Source organism: Lactuca serriola, chromosome 9, assembly GCF_051521515.1.
Source record: "Lactuca serriola cultivar US96UC23 chromosome 9, Lser_US96UC23_V15, whole genome shotgun sequence".
Lineage (NCBI taxonomy): Eukaryota > Viridiplantae > Streptophyta > Magnoliopsida > Asterales > Asteraceae > Lactuca > Lactuca serriola.
The window spans coordinates 223764009-223781027 of NC_136416.1; positions in this window are offsets into that span (position 1 = coordinate 223764009).

Below are 17019 nucleotides of genomic sequence, written 5' to 3' on the forward strand. Positions count from 1 at the left end.
GACTGAATGCTTATGACCATATAGAATCTGATATGGAGTCTTCATCGAAGCTTTGTTGATCAACACGCGATTCTGAACGTAGCAAGCAGTCTTTATCTCCACGGCGCAAAATAAAACTGGTAGTTTGGATTCACACAGCATCGTCCTTGCAGCGTCTTTTAAAGTTATGTTTCTCCTCTCAGCAACACCATTTTGTTGAGGTGTGTGAGCGGAGCTGTATTGGCGCATGATACCCTTTTCTGCGCAAAAATGATCAAGTACATAATTCTTGAACTCTGTTCCGTTGTCAGTACGAAGCGCCTTCACCCGGTTGTTAGTTTGGTTCTCAATCAACACAATGAATTTCTTAATTAGATCAGCAACTCCAGCTTTGTTGGATAGAAATAAAACCCACATAAAACGAGAGAAATCATCAATCACGACCAAACAATATGAATTTATGTTGATGCTGAGAATGTTTACTGGTCCAAACAGATCCATATGTAGCAACTGAGGCACCTAGCTAATTGAGTTGACCTGTTTTGGCAGGTGTGGTTTTCTGTGATGCTTACCTTGGGCACATGACACACACTTCTCAAACGTGATAAAGTCCTTGACCGGCAAACCACGGACCATCTCATTCTTTGCAAGACGATTGAAGTTCTTGGCGTTAGCATTGCCGAGTCTTCGGTGCCATATCATTGCATTTTGTTCTGAGATCTTTGAAAAGAGGCACGTAACTTGTTCTGGAAGATTGGTATTCATATCTATGATGTAAGCATTCCCATCCCTTTTAGATTTCACAAGCATCCACTCTTCTAGGATGACAAAGCCTGGCTTGGGAATCATACATTCCTTTTCAGTGAAATGGGTAGAATAGCCTTTCTCGCATATCAGAGACACACTCAACAAACTATGCTTCAATTCGGGAGCAAGGTTGACATTCTCGAAAGTTAACACCCCTTTTTGATGGTTCCCCTTTGAGTGATTTTGCCACATTCTCCACCCACAAAGGAAATATATCCCCCATTAAAAGATTGAATGTTATGCAGTTGGGCGATATCTCTTGTCATATGCCGGGAGCAGCCGCTGTCGACGAACCAAGCTCTGACGACATTCCCCCGCAACTGTCCCTGCAAAATGTGCGGGTTTATTTAGATTTGGGAACCCAGTTCATTATTTTCCTGGGTTGTCCCGATGCCTTTTCAGATTTATCATCATTTAATAAGTTTTCAGAGGACAGAGATGATGGATTGGAGGCTAATTTGGGAAACCATTGATAATTAGGTTTTCTAACAGTCCCGAGTGGTTTTGAAATTGGATTTTTATCAGTTTTCTTGGAGCACTTGGATTTTCTACCAGAATTGGTTGAAGACCCATTGCTGCTTCTTGACGAAACCGACCTTGGCTTGGCCGTGTTCGGTTTTGGCAAACTGCTTGGGACTTTGTTATGAAAGACATTTTTATGCTTTTGAAAAACATATCGTTTTCTACTCCGATCATCCTTCCAATCATCATTCCGAGAACGATTTCTAGAGGACTTTCTAGTTAAAGACCTTCCTCTAAATTCGTTCTCTCCTATTGGTGACTCAAAATGTACAAACATTCGATTAGGACAATTCCTAGCTATATGACCACCAATACCACAATTGAAACAAATTTGTTTGTTATTGTTGAAACTTGTATTACATTGTTCAGATTTGTTTTCTATACCAACACCCTTGCTTCTCTCACATGAACAAGAACTAGAATTAGGGTGTGAGAAAAGTGAGGGTGCATTAGATGGAGAAGCTTGTGAAACTGGTGGTTTTTTAGTATTATCATCACAAACATTAGAATTGCCAAACACATCATTCAAAACAGTATCAGACACTTTAAAACCATTCAAAACAGTATCAAAAGTTGTAGAAACATCACAAAAAACATCGTCACTTGAAACATCAGAAAAATTATTGTCTTTATATAAAACTAAAACTTCAGGTTCAGACTCAGTTTTATTTTCAGAAACAGATCCTTCAACTTCATGCTTTGACTGATTTAAGGATTGATCTGCAGGAGAAGTAGAAATGTTAGTACTTTCAACATTAATAGATCCTCCCTAAACAAAACCAGATGGCTTGCCATAAACCATGAATGGTTCATTGGCAATCTCTTCCTTGGACAAAGGTTGAAACTGATATGAAGAATTGAAAGGAGGAGGCACTTGATTATGACCTAGACCCTTTGACTTATTTCGTTTAAATTACATGCAGTGGTTTATCATATTGGCAACTACCTCACTTGATACATCATATTTTTGAAAATCAAAATTAGCAGTTTAAAATTTGCCCTTTATTGATTCAATTTCAGCCACTAACTCAGCGTTCTATTTCTTTATGTAGTCATAATTTTCACATTTATTACTATAGTCTTCCAGAAGTCTCCTAAAGTCCTTTATTTTAGATTCTAACTGGGCCTTAAGAGGTTTTTTTCCTTTTCTAAGTTGGTAACCCTCATACCTAAGGTCCTCTACTTCCTTTTTAAGCAAGTCATTATGTTCAAGAAGAATTGTAAGGTTCTCTACTTCTCTACGTAGTGTCTCAATTTCCTCATGGAGAATTTTAACATAATCAATACAAGATTCAGAGCATGAGGGTAGACTTACCTCGTATTTATTTGGTTCATGAGGAGAGGATACCATCAACGCAAACTACAGCTCCATCATTTGATCTTCACCTGCAACAATCTTTGTCGGAGCATCATCACCAACTTGTGCTAAATGAGCATTTTCAGGTCCTGATGTGTTCAGGGCCTGCATCTGATCCTCCCAGTCAAACGATTGTGCAACCATGGCCTTTTCGTTGTTGACCTGAGCACCACTTCGATTGTTCCCAACTACAACCATTGTCCGGTCATTATTCAATCTTTTATCCGGCTGCGAACACTCACGAGCAAAATACCCTGGCTCGTAGCAGTTGAAACAACGCAGCTTTCCCTTGCTGAACCCTACCTTCTTGTCATCACTCATTCCCTAATTGTTCTTTCCGGTCTTCTTTGCAAACTGTTTCGCCCTGAAAACTGCCATGGCGATTTGCCATGTGATATCCATCTCTTCTACGTCTTTAGGGTGAATTTGATCGAGATCAGCAAAAGACAATTGGGGTGGAAGATCTCCAGCTACAAGTGCATTGTAGCAGTTAACAAGCCCTGTAGCAAGAGCAAGATTTTCATCACCCTCCTTTCCTTTTGATGAGGAAGCCACATTGGAGGAAGAAGCAGCTTGAGCAGCCACGAATGATTGGTTCTGAGAGAGAGACATGGCTGATGCAGCAGGAAGAGAAGAAGCTGATGGAGTGGAAAAAGACTGAACCTAAGCTTCCTGAACAGCAAAGGGTTCACCTGCAGAAGAAAAAGTGAGAGATGAAAGAGCATTGTTAGAAGAAATCCCAAGGTTTGGAGCTGAGTATGAATTCACATGATTTATATCCCGCTACTTGTCATCAATATCACAGGCCTTGATGACTGCCATCACTTCAGCAAGAGAGAGCCGATTTGGATCCTTAGTCTTCTTTATAACAGCCACATTCATGTCGTATGACTTTGGGAGAACATTCAGTAGCTTCTTGTTTATCTCATACTCGGTGTAAAAGATCTTGGCTACAGTCGTCTCACTGGTAAGAGTTGTGAATCGTTGCAACTGTGCTTCAAGAGTTCTCTAGGAACGTAGTTGAGCATATTAAACTGTTGTCGCAGTATATCTTGGTGACTCTCCTTCATGTCTTCATTCCCTTCATAAACCTCGATTAGGGCTTCCCACAAAGCCTTAGTAGAAGTGTATTCCCTAAAACCTTGATCTATATCAGGAGATAGGGCCATAGTCAGAATGGCCAAAGCCCTTTCTTGCTCTTCAACCTTCTCGAAGTCTTTATCTATGTAATTCTCAATATTCTTGTCAACCACTTGCCCTACAACAGTGGTGGTTATTCTGACAGGGTCTTTTATGATGTGTGACATCCCCAAATTTCACGGCCAGAAAAACCGATTTGTTTATGCTTTCTTTTTAAAATCAGAGTAACCGTTTCAAGAAAACTAATGCGGAATTTGTTCCCAAAAAAAAATATGATAAGAATTTATCAAAGCATTTCTTAAAGAAATGTATTTTCATTATATAACAAAATCTCGGGATGTCATGTTCCGATACAGACACATAAGCATAAACAGAACTTACATTTATTTACACTAATGATTTACATATCTTGTAATCTCTTAGTAAAATATGTCTTTGTATTAATGCTTGTGATACAAAGAAAACTGAGTGGGTCATGCTTGGAAGCCTGGTGAGCATATAGGGTTTTCGACCCATAATAATATAATTATTATATTCAACAATCAAACAATCAACCCAATTACCCATCCCCATTATCTTCTTTATTTCTTTGGATTTTACCCTAAGAATTTAACTACCCGTTATTCATTCATTCCTAAGGATTGACCTAAGGAATTGGCAAAAAACACTATTGCTACATAAGGCGCATCTACCAACATCATCCTTTAAGCGCCTCTGCCAGGATTACGTCATACACTATGAGGTGCGACTGCCAGGTATATGACATTCTCTTTTAGCCGCATCTGCCGACATTATCTTATAAGCGCATCTGCCAGGATTATCATATAAGTGCATCTGCTAGTATTATGACATTCTCTATTTGGTGCATCAACCAATATTATTCTTAAGCGCATTTGCTAGTATTACGTCATTCTGTAATTGGTGCATCTACCAATATTATTCCTAAGCGCATCTACTAGTATTATGACATTCTCTAATTGGTGCATCTACCAATATTATTCTTAATCATCTTACATACCTCATCATTTCTCTCATAATTTTATCACATACCAACTATCTCATCTACCCATGTTCTACCCAACATATTAGTAGATATAAAATACATATACATTTTAACTCATTTAAAAACCATATAAAACATCCATTCCACACTTATCTCAAATAAACAGCAGTATATAAACACAAAGCATGTATTTCATAGCAAATACTTCATATTTATGTGTTAAAAGAGAGTGACTACACTCTCACCCAAAACATATACTTAATACATTCAAACAATACTTGTATTAAAATTGTGTTTATGAAAGGGACTATACACTCACTCCAAATAAACAACAATATATAAACACACATAACACGTATTTCAAAGAAAATACTTCATATTTATGTGTTAGAAGAAAGTAACTACACAGTCACTTAATCAGAAGATGATCAGACAACACTACGGCTTGTAGAAGTAGTATTCTTCGGTGAAACTAGAATATCCTCAAATACTTGGCTTCTCGCATGCAGTGCTTCGGCTCGGAAACTCCTTTCTCCTCGGGATCTTTGGGGCTTCGGCACTTGCTTCAGGTCTCAGGATGATATCGGGGCTTCGGGGGATTAAAATAGGGCTTAGAGAGAGTATCGGGAGTGAGAGAGAAGAGATTGAGCAACCAAACTCGGCTGCCCCTTGAATTCTATTTATAGGGCTGATTTTATGTATTCACGTCGTGAATCTCAAATATTCACGTCGTGAGTTCAATCGTCACTGCATGCATCATCGCAAGTTGCGTCTGTTGGTCTCCAGAAGTCATAAATATTGAGTTCACGTCGTGAACACTGTATTCACGTCGTGAACTCTGACAGTTTTGGGGTTTCGCGCCCCGATCTTCAGAAATTCATAACTTTTGCATACGAAATCCGTTTTTGACGTTCTTTATATTCACGTGAAGTTGAGATTATTATCTACAAATTTCGATTAGACTCCGTTGGCTAATTTTTAATTTAATTTTAATATATTATTTTTAGTAGACCGGGATAGGAAAACTTCGTTCGAAATTCATAACTCCTTCATCTGAACTTCGTTTTCGTCTGTCTTTTTATCGTTGGACTACTATTGATGAGATCTTCAATTCTCATTTAAAAAGTTTTGGCTAAATATCACTTGACCTCAATCTCGAGTTTCAGGCTGCATACTGCTAATGTTGAAACTTCGAAAAATCATAACTTCCTCATACGAAGTCAGATTTAGACGTTCTTTTTATGCACGGTGTAGGTTTAACGTATTCTATGACTTACATTTAGATCATTGATGCCAAATATCACTCTAACATAAATTCACTATTTACGTCACGGTGTGTCATGTCGGTTCTGTCGTGAAACTTTGACAGGTCATAACTTCTTCGTTATAACTCAGATTTCGGTGTTCTTTATATGTACGGAATCCTTGTAACATATACTAAAAATTAGTTAAGATTAACCCTTCTAAATAATCTTCCATCAAAAAATTCATTTTTGATGCTTATCGTCTCTAAATTGAATAGCCCGGATCTACGGGCGTTACAATTATCTCCCCCTTAGGATGATTACGTCCCAGAATCATCAACGAAATAGGACTTGTATAATGATTCCATACATTATCTCTTCATCCTAGGTAATAACCGTAAGTTCTATGTTTCCTCGAAAAAGTATCTAACTCTTGGACTTCTCGATAGCAGGTAGTGCTCAATCCTGCATCTGCTCTTCGTACTATGTTGTACTTTCAATTGTAACCTTCGAGTTACAAAATAAATCCTTATTGAGGACTCCTTCTTCTTCTTAGGATAAGTACTTTCCTTTATCTATTGTAGCAGACCGATGGGTCGTGTTCTAATGACCTCTCATCGTATAATGCAACGCTTAGACTCAAGTCTCATAAAGTCAAATTCCAGAATGGAATATACCTTCCTTCATATTCTAATGTGATATAATCACATTTTTACATGTAGCATTTCTAGCTACAAGCTTCCTTAACAACGAGCGTGATGCTATCGATCGCATTGATTTCAATCTTCTGACTTGAGTCAGATGCTACCTCGAACTTGGTTCTATGAACCATGTAACATACCCATCGTAGTCGGACTCAAATTGATATGACCTCTAGGGTCGAATAACAACCATCTTACTAGTCATTACCGAAACAAGGGTAATGACACACTTAAACAAAACGGAATCAATTTACTAGCTTCTTGGTAACCTTGTGACTTTCCCTGATCCAAGTGCGAGTCCTATGCTTCCGGTAGTATATGCATCCACTACCTTTCACACCTACTCGTACTTGTCCCAAGTATTGTCCCACAGTCGACCAAGTCACCATACAAGAAAATCATACAATCATTCAACACACCAGATAACAAAACTAGGGTTTACATTATTTCTTGAAACTATTACACAAAAGTTCAAGTTCACCCTATCCTATGACTCTAATAGGCTACAACATAAGTTACTATTCACACTGCTACTTCATGACTTGATCTTTGGATATAAAATCTTCATCCTTGATTCCTCGCATTGCCATCTGCTTCATCAAGGATCATTTGAAATTCTCTTGCCTTTGGCTTTGGCGGTGCCTCTAGCCTTGCTGCTTGATTTTTCCTTGGGCAGTCTTGCTTGAAGTGCCCCTCTTCGTTACATTCGTAACACACCTTTTTGTTGAATATACATTCAACGGCGTAGTGCCCATGCTTTCCACACTTGAAACATGTCACCTCCGCGCCACATTTTCCCAAGTGCTTCTTCTTGCACTTATCGCACCACCTTGCTTCATCTCTTCCTCCTCCTCCAGACTTCGATAATTATCTTTTCTCATTAGAACCTGAAGTTCCTTCCAGCTTTCTCTTCTCTCCAACTTCAACCTTAGTGGCGGTCCTCCCCTTGATCATATTCTCAACAGACTTGGTAGCCCAAATAGTTGCCACTACAGTAGGTTCCTAACGCACTGGCACTGCATACTCCCATGGGAGTCCCTTTGCATACCGGTCAACTTTTGTCAGCTCGTCTGGGATGATGCACAAGGAAAACTCCATCTTGTCTGCGAAGGAATTAGTGTATTCATCCACTGACATGCTGTATTTCTTCAATATCAGAAATTTATTCTCCAACTCCAGCAGGTTTTGGGCTGAGCAGAACTTGTGCTTGAATTTGCACCAAAAACTCTGCCCAAGATAGTTGCAGTGGATCGTTAGGGCTTAGGGTTTTCCCCAGAGTGTTCCACCAACGAACAGCGCCGCCTCTGAACTGACGCACTGCAAATATGGTTTGTAACTTGCCCTTGCAACCACATGTCATAAAGGCTAATTCCATTTCTGAGATCCAATCGATCCTCCTTCCCAGTGAAAGTCAATGGTTTTCAAGTCAAAAAGTCTTTGTACTTGCATCCAAGTCCATCAATTCCTCCCTCCTGATGGTTTTGTCTAACTAACGGCGGGTTGGCTTGACCAATATGATGGGTTTTGAGCATTCTAACACTTCCTAAGTGTACATGCAACCCTAATAACCTTGAATCTATGTTTTCTCTATATACATGCAAATTTCTTTTTCAAGGTTATTTCCTAACTAGCATGGCATGGAGAATAAATAAAACATAAAACTAGTAGAAATACATACCTTGTTGTTGCTTGGATTCCTTCCAGACTTTGTAAGCCTAGCACCCCAAATATTGTGCCTCAAATGCTTCACACAACACCACAAAACTTGGAATAACTTGAGAGAATACTTCTTACACTTCAAAAATCGGTTATGCCCTCTCTAGAAACGCTCTAGTGCCGATTTTGCATGCTATAGGGTTTCTTTTATAGTGTGTCATAATTAGGAGTTACAAATGTAAACCCTAATTGTCATGACTCTTCATTTCTCATGACCCATGGGTTTGTAACTCACATGGACTATCCATTGAGCTCCATATGGTTATAATCAAATCCATAAACCATGGATCATTAATCCACCATGATGAGTTGAAAAACTCTTTGATCGTTTAGATCTTACACAGGTTAATTAGAATAATGCAAACAAAATAACAAACAAGAGAATGAATCAACAATAAGTTGAATGATTCAATAGATTCATGCCTCAACAAAGCTCGACGAAGAACTTCCGCTGTATAGGCTTTTAGGGTTACAATCGATAAAACAATAATAATGGTTATGAATAATAGACTAAAATGCTACGTAGAAAGATGCATGCAAGCATCTACAAATACTAAACCCTAATAATTAAATCACGGATGGACAGGCCCAATCCGGATACAAAATTGGACTAAGGACCGAGCCCAAGACGCAACACATAATAGACCCAACAATCTCCCCCTTTGTGTCAATTGGGGCGAGACTCTACTTCGGCTTACTGGATCCTGCTGCATTAACCTTCTTCGTAGTTTCGAACAGGCAAGGAATGATGGCAATAATAGTTCGGCGAAAACGAATATACCAGTGGATCATGTCATTGAAGTATTTATTATCATCTTCAGAATTTTGCTTACACCGATTGATGATCCCCAGAACATGCTCCAGACACGTAGTGGTGTAAAGATGTTTGTCAGCTAAGGCGAACAGACATTTCTGGCCTTCATTCCTGGTGAACATAACCGAGTTTCGCTTCGAATCAATCCTCCCCATATGCATTTTATTCAGATCACTTGCAGAACCGACTGGGGAGATGGTGGGCTTCTTCCTGAGTACATTAGCAATTTCCTGATCCATCTTGGCAACCTCCATGATATAACACACCAACATCCTCTTGAAGTGATCTATGATCGGCCCATATTCAGCTTCATTGGTGAGGAGGATGTTATGCAGAATGATCCAATCGTCAGGATTTAGATTAGGAAGATCAGTGAGAGTAATGGCATGTTTGGCTTTATCTAATCCCCTCAAGACTTTGAATCTGACGTTCGTGAAGCTACCCTCTCGAAAGGGTTTGAGGACCCGAACATTGACGATCTTCTGTGCACTCCACGTCTGATACTGAGGCTGAGCAAATTTCAGATAGAAATCAATAAGTTCCCTATTGATCTTCGGGTGAGGATGAGGGACTTCAGCTATGTGGGGAAATGCATGAAAAATAAACGCCTTTCGGGTCAAGGGCATGTCGAATTGAGAGTCAACAGAATTAGCCCTGTCCAAAGAGATCACAGGTTCAAGCCAGAGGATGCTAGGGGACTCGATAGCTTCTTTGATAAGCTTTTCAAGAGTCCATGGAGGGAATAGGGTTTTTTGATTTTCAAGGAGATCATGAGCCTCCTTCATCTTCCTTTCATTTGCTTCCGCCTCCCTAGCAATTCGAGCATTCATGTCTGGTTCCTTCTCCCTGGCATGTTTCTTTAAAATATCAGCAATGGTTTCTTTGTCTTCGTCTCCATCACTGTCATCAAGAACCTTTTTGCCTTTGTCTTGAGCACCCGAACCTGATGCATGACCAGTTGTTGGTGGTTCGGTTGCTTTAGTTGGAAGTGATGAAGAAATTGGAGGCGGTTGAGACTGAGCTATGGAAACAGGAGGAGGTTGAGATTCATTATTGCCCTTTGAAGCTCCTTCTCTGCCTTGTTTTGGATGGACCACTTGCTCAAGAAGCCCCTCAATTTTTCTAAACATGGCAAGGGCAGGAGCAAGTTTCTCAGCAAGAGCTCGCCTCACTGAGCGGTTGAGAATCGGGTCATGCGCTTCAATGATGTTCGAGAGGGCTCCGTGGACATCCAAAACACAACTCCTAACCACAGCACGCTCAGATTGAAGAGAGTCAACCTCCTTCTCGGTTTAGGAAAGTTGAAGACTCTTGATTTTTAGCATAGTTGTTTTGCGTGCAACCGCATCCATCACAGAATTTTCTGCGGCAAGGTCTTCTTTGAGCTTGCACAGCCGATCCTCAATGGTTGTCTGGAAGGATTTGTTGTCGGCTGCAAGGGTCTGACGAAGACTGGCGAAGTGGTGCTGTTCTATTTCAAAATAGGTAGCCAGCTTCTCAACAACCGAATTAATCTTCGCAACATTAGATTCGGCTGCCCCCTGCAAAGACTCCAAGAAGATGGTAGCATCTCGAAATAGTTTTTCGACTTTTTCGGTCGCAGTAGCACAAGCCTGTGTTGATGCATCAATAGCAACAGTAGCAGAGTTGATGGAGGCTTTGTGTGCCTTGGTGAAAGTATCGACCATCCCCTGAATGGCAGCTTCCGTAATATGGGACCGAGAGGAGGAGGAAGAAGCGACGAGATTATCAATCTTCTCGTGAAGTTCCTTGATGTGCTTTTTGGTGACAGGAGCATCATCATCATCATCATCATCATCGTTGTGAACCTGGTAGGGACTATAGTAAACTGAATCGAAGGTCATATCTTCCCCTCCTAGAAATGTCTCGGTTTCGGCTGAGTGATTGGGAGATAAAGGCGATGTTGGTCGTTCGGGTGTGGGAGTAGGTTCGGGTATAGAAGTGGGTTTGGTTGAAGGTGTGTGTTTGGGTGCTGAAGTACGATCCCCCATATCATATACGTTGGTTCGAACTCCAGTGGTTGTTGGTTTTGTGGCTTCAGAGAAAAAGGGAGGTGGTATAGGAATAGAAGTGGGTGGAATTTGAGTGGAGGAAGTTATGGGGGGAATGGAAATAGGGATAGTAATAGGTGGAGAAGAGACAGGTTCGGTTGTGACTGGTACCTCAGCTGAAGGCGAACGAGGAGGAGAGTTGTCTCGAATCGACCCCTATGAGTCTGAACTTTCGACCTCTGATTCTCTTGAGGAAGAAGCAAGAATAAGTTTTCATCTAGGCTGAGTTTTCGCCTTCTTCGGTGGAGGTGATTGGGCTTCCTTTGTAGATTTTCTCTTCTTAGGAGTAGGGCCTTTCGCCCTTTTTACCACTTTCTTTCCTTTCCCTTCTCTGGTTTCTTGCCTCTGGGAGCAGGTTTGTCTGCGTCGTTGATGGATTGAACCATCTCTGCAGTCAGCTCTCTTGGACCCAAAGGAAGAAACTCCTTGTAGGTCTTGATGATGTGACTCTCCACTGATACACAAACATACATGGACTCAAGAATTGAGCCCACAAAGATGAACTTGGAGGGATCAGTGATGATGATCTTTGTAGTGTGGAACACACCAATCGAGGAGAGTGGAGAAGTGGCCACAATGGGGACATGATATTTGTCCATTGCCCATTTGGTGACGATCGTCCATAACCTAGCATAAGAGATTTCAGTGTGTCGAGAGGTAGAGGCGAGGCTTTGAATCAACTGCTGCCAGGGAACCGAGCCATAGTCGAGGTTGATCCCATTCTACAACCCATACAGAATTGTCTTGAACAAACGACTGGCCCCATCAGAACCTGCACTCTTCTCAGATAACCCTTTGAACAAAATCGGGAAGAAGCTGTTCCATTGAGGAGGAAGGCACGACTTCTTGAACTTCGTGACAGTAGTAAGGGTTTCAGTGTAACCCATGTTGTAAAACATGGAGAATAACTGACCCACAGTGATCGAATCAGGGTTAACCCTCGATTCATCAGGTTCAAACCCTAGAAGCGAGCAAAATCGCTGCTTTGAGATGGAGGTTTTGGTGTCAAGGATGTCAAAGTAGATGTGATCAACAGATTTGTCGTAGTGAGCTGTGGAGAAAATCTGGGATAGACATTCCATAGGCACAATTTCAACCTTGGTGAGTGCGAGAACCAGTGGAGAGTATTTGAGACACTCCACGATGGGATACATGAACGCATCATAGGAGATTGGGGTGAGTTCGATGACGAGGCTTTGCTGAGGTCTGATTGGGAGAATGTTGGAGCTTTCATGAACAAGAGGAATCCGCCATTGTTGAATGCTTCGAAGAAGAAGATGAACAGTGGGAGAAAAATCGCCTTTGTTTGCTCTCAGAAATTTGGGTTGCAGTAAAGAGGTAAAACAATTAGGGTTTTACCCTTTATACCGGGTATGGAGGAGAGAGAAAAATTCGCCCCCAAATCCTCTTGAAACGCGAAACGATTCCTGATTTGATTGAAACGTGAAAGTAGGCAACCCCGATGATTACGCATGAGAGAGAAAAACGTTTCAGTTTAGCACGCTTGCCCACCAAATCCCTTTTTGAATTCTTGAAACCTTTAACCTTCCACCTGAGTCATCATCTTATCTTTTAAGTGAGCTGTCATCATTAAATAAAATCAAAGTCTTAGAAAAACCACAGCATTCCCTTGGTGAGTATATCTGTAAGAACCAAAGCTACATAAAGGAAAATAGCTTGTAGAGAACCGAACCAGAATTTTGGAAAATCAAAAACATTTTCGTGCATAGAGTGTCAAAGATAAAGAAATAAAGCAACATCTATGTGGGAATTTGTGATGTCAGTATAGACACGAAACTATGGATCCCGAGCACGAATCGCTTCCTTCAAATTCAAGAGAGACTTTAAAGTGTCTGTGTGGTTTCCCGTTGAATTATGATCAAGCACTTGTTAAGAAGTGTTGAAAGGCATCTTTTGATGAGGCTTATAAGGGTGGCTCTCGCTTCAGTTCAGAATTCCGGATCTTGACATAAGACCGAAACCGAACGAAGTACCAATGAGACCGATGTGGTCTGTTGAACAAGTAGGTTTGGACTATATTCTGTGACTTGTTGGAAATGTTTGGTGTGAAATCTCAAAAAAAAAATTAAAACTGGATTCTATGGGAAGAAATGTTATGGTGTGTAACAATTTCATAATAATCACACAAAAAGAAAAATAGAGATTTCATGGTACAACCGCTTGGGTGGTTTCGTTAATTCATAGGTGAAAGCTAGAGCAAATTTATTTGTTCACCGTCAATTCATAATGGGTATTGAATTTTGGGTTTCAATTAGCACGTAATGACATGAAGCTAAGATCATAAACACAAAGATTGTGTAACCATAAACCTCAGTGGTTATTTCTGAGAGTCTCAAGGGTTACATTTATGAACTAAAATGTGATGGAGAAAAGTGTTTGAGGTGTTGTAAAGAACTTAAAGTACCTCTGCTATAAAAAGAATGACCAAGCAAAAAACTCTTAAATCATATGAGAAAAGAGTAAGGTAGCTCATGATTAGAATAAATTTAGCAGCCTAATTGGGAACACGAGGTATGTATATACCCAGTATAAAGTGTGAGAATGATACCTGCCCCATCGATATTCTAGAAACTGTTAACATGAACAGAAGTAGAGACAAAAGAAAGACAATATTTTTGGAATTTTGATATTTTTGTAAAGATAAAAGCAAAACAAACCAAACAAATTTTTTTTTGAACCGAACCAGAAATGGACCGAACGCTCGGTTCATTTCGGTTTCAAAAAATAATATTTTTGGATTTTTGGAAAACAATTGTACAAAAGTATGCAACCAAAGACATCACCTTTTTGAGATAAGCGAAAACAAGTGCAGTGCGACCAAACCCGAAATAGACCGAGAGTTCGGTTCATTTCGGTCCGTGTGAACCGAGCCCGAAATAGACCGAGCGTTCGGTTCATTTCGCTTCCAACTTTGAGTTTTGAGAAGGTGTTTTTGGTACTGACTCCGATTCCATCATACCTAGGCCATGTAGGATTTTACTGAAACTTGCTTCAGGAAGGGCTTTGGTGAAGATGTCGGCCAGTTGATCAGTGGTTCGAACAAAGTGAATTTCAACGTTTCCGTCTTCCACATGATCCTTAATAAAGTGATACCTCAGTGCTATATGCTTGGTCTTGGAATGTTGCACTGGGTTATGACAGATCCTAATTGCACTGTCTGAGTCGCAATATAGTGGGATCTTTTTCATATTGAGTCCATAATCCCGAAGTTGGCTTTGGATCCAAATCACTTGTGATGTGCAGGAGGCGGCTGTAATGTAATATGATTCGACTGTAGATAGAGAAACACATGTTTGTTTCTTCGATTGCCAGCTAACCAACTTCCCGTCTAGGAATTGGCAGCCTCCTGTGGTGCTTTTTCGGTCTAGACCACATCCTCCTAAGTCTGCATCTGTGTAGGCTTGAATGAAGAAACCTGAGTTTGAAGGATATCAGAGACCGAGAGAGGTGGTTCGCTTCAAATACCGGAATATATTCTTCACTGCTAGCATGTGTGGTTTACGAGGATTTGCTTGAAACCTGGCACAATAGCATACTGAAAACATTATATCGGGCTTGCTAGCTGTGAGGTACATCAGGGAACCAATCATTTGGCGATATAGCGTTATGTCGACTGCCGACTTTTCCAAAGATGGTGTGAGCTTCGTGCCGAACGCCATAGGGACTTTGACCTTTGTGTCTCCCATCATGCAGAATTTGGCAAGGAGAGTCTTTGTGTATGCTTCCTGGTTGATAAAGATGCCTTCGGGTCCCTGTTTAATATTTAAACCAAGGAAAAAGTTAATCGGACCCATTGAGCTCATTTCAAATTTAGTCTCCATCAACTTCCTGAATTCAGCTGTTAGGCTGGGATTTGTGGAGCCGAAGATGATACCATCGACATAGATTTGAACGTTCATAAGGTGGCTACCTTCCTTTTTACAAAAGAAGGTTGGGTCAAACGAACCTTGTTTGAATTTAGACATCTTTAAAAACTTAGTTAGTGTTTCATACCATGCCCTAGGAGCTTGCTTCAGACCATAAACTGCCTTATCCAAGATGTAGCAGTGATTTGGATGCTTTTCATTTACAAAACCAGGAGGTTGCTCCACGTACACGGTTTCTTCAAGTTCCCCATTCAGAAAGGCACACTTCACATCCATTTGGTAGACCTCAAAGTTCTTGTGTGCAACATAGGCAAGAAATATTCGAACGGATTCCAACCTTGCAACCGGAGCGAATGTCTCTTCGTAATCGATTCCTTCTTCCTGGCAATATCCCTTCACCACAAGCTGAGCCTTATTCCGGATCACATTTCCTTCCTTGTCCATTTTGTTTCTGAACAACCATTTGAGACCGACAACCGAGGCATCTTTTGGTGTTGGAATAAGTCTCCAGACCTTATTTCTTTCGAACTTATTGAGTTCATCTTGCATTGCCTGAACCCAATCAGAATGATCAAGAGCAATATTGATGGTCTTCGGCTCTATTTTGGAGATGAAAGAATTAAACATACATAATTCTACTTTGGAGAATAGAGCAGTTTGCTTCGCCTTCAGTTGTGATCAAGTTAGAACCTTTCCTGATGCATCACCCACTATTTGAGATACTAGATGATCTCTGGTCCATTGGGCGAGAGGAGGATAATTTGGATCATAAGAGGGATCCAATTCAGCATTTACCATTTCTTCCATCTCTGATTAAATATCATCATCATACTGCATATCGGAATTCTCCCTCTCGACAGATGATGAATCATTTGGACGTGAACCAAAAAATTTTCTTCGACTGGACTTCGGGGCTGTTCTAGACTTTCGGTTGCTACAGGACTTTCGGGTGCGACCGGGCTTTCGGTTGCTACAGGACTTTCGGGTGCGACCAGGCTTTTGGTTGCTACAGGACTTTTGGGTCCAATCGGGCTTTCGGTTCTGTCAAAGATTGGATTCTCCCCCTTGCCATGAGCATTATCGTCGATTGAAAATGATGAACCCTCCCCTTGGATATGAGAGTCCTTTTGATATGAAGAGAAATGATTCTCCCCCTCGATTGAAGTATTGCTCTGAGGAGGTTCATTTCTAACCGGTTCTTCTTTTGCCATTTGTTTGGCTGTCTCTTCGATAATCTTCTTAAGGTGATCCACTTTATTGTCTGCTGCCATGGCTTTAGGGTGAATAGCCTTCTCAGGTTCATCAAATAAATCCATGAACTGGTCAAACAAATTGGCGATTGAGGTTGTGACCTGACCGGTTTGAGAGAAAATTTCTCCAATTGCCCCTTCGGTAGACTTCAACTTCTTGACGTAATTATCATCGAACGTTACATAATAGGTTTCTTCAATTCATTTAGAACGCTTATTCAGAACCCTGTACGCCTTTGAAGTAAGAGAATATCCCAGAAAGATGCCTTCATCGGCTTTGACATCAAATTTTTTGCGATGCTCTTTGGAGTTGAAAATGAAACACCTCGAGCCGAACACATGAAAGAACTTGACATTCGGCTTCCTATTGTTTAGAATCTCATAGGGGGTGAGAGAGAAACGCTTGTTGAGATAAGACATGTTTTGAGTGAAACAAGCTACAACAATGACGTCTGCCCAGAAATATAGAGGAAGGGAGGCAAAACTCAGCATGGTTCGGGCCGCCTCACATAGGTATCGGTTTCGCC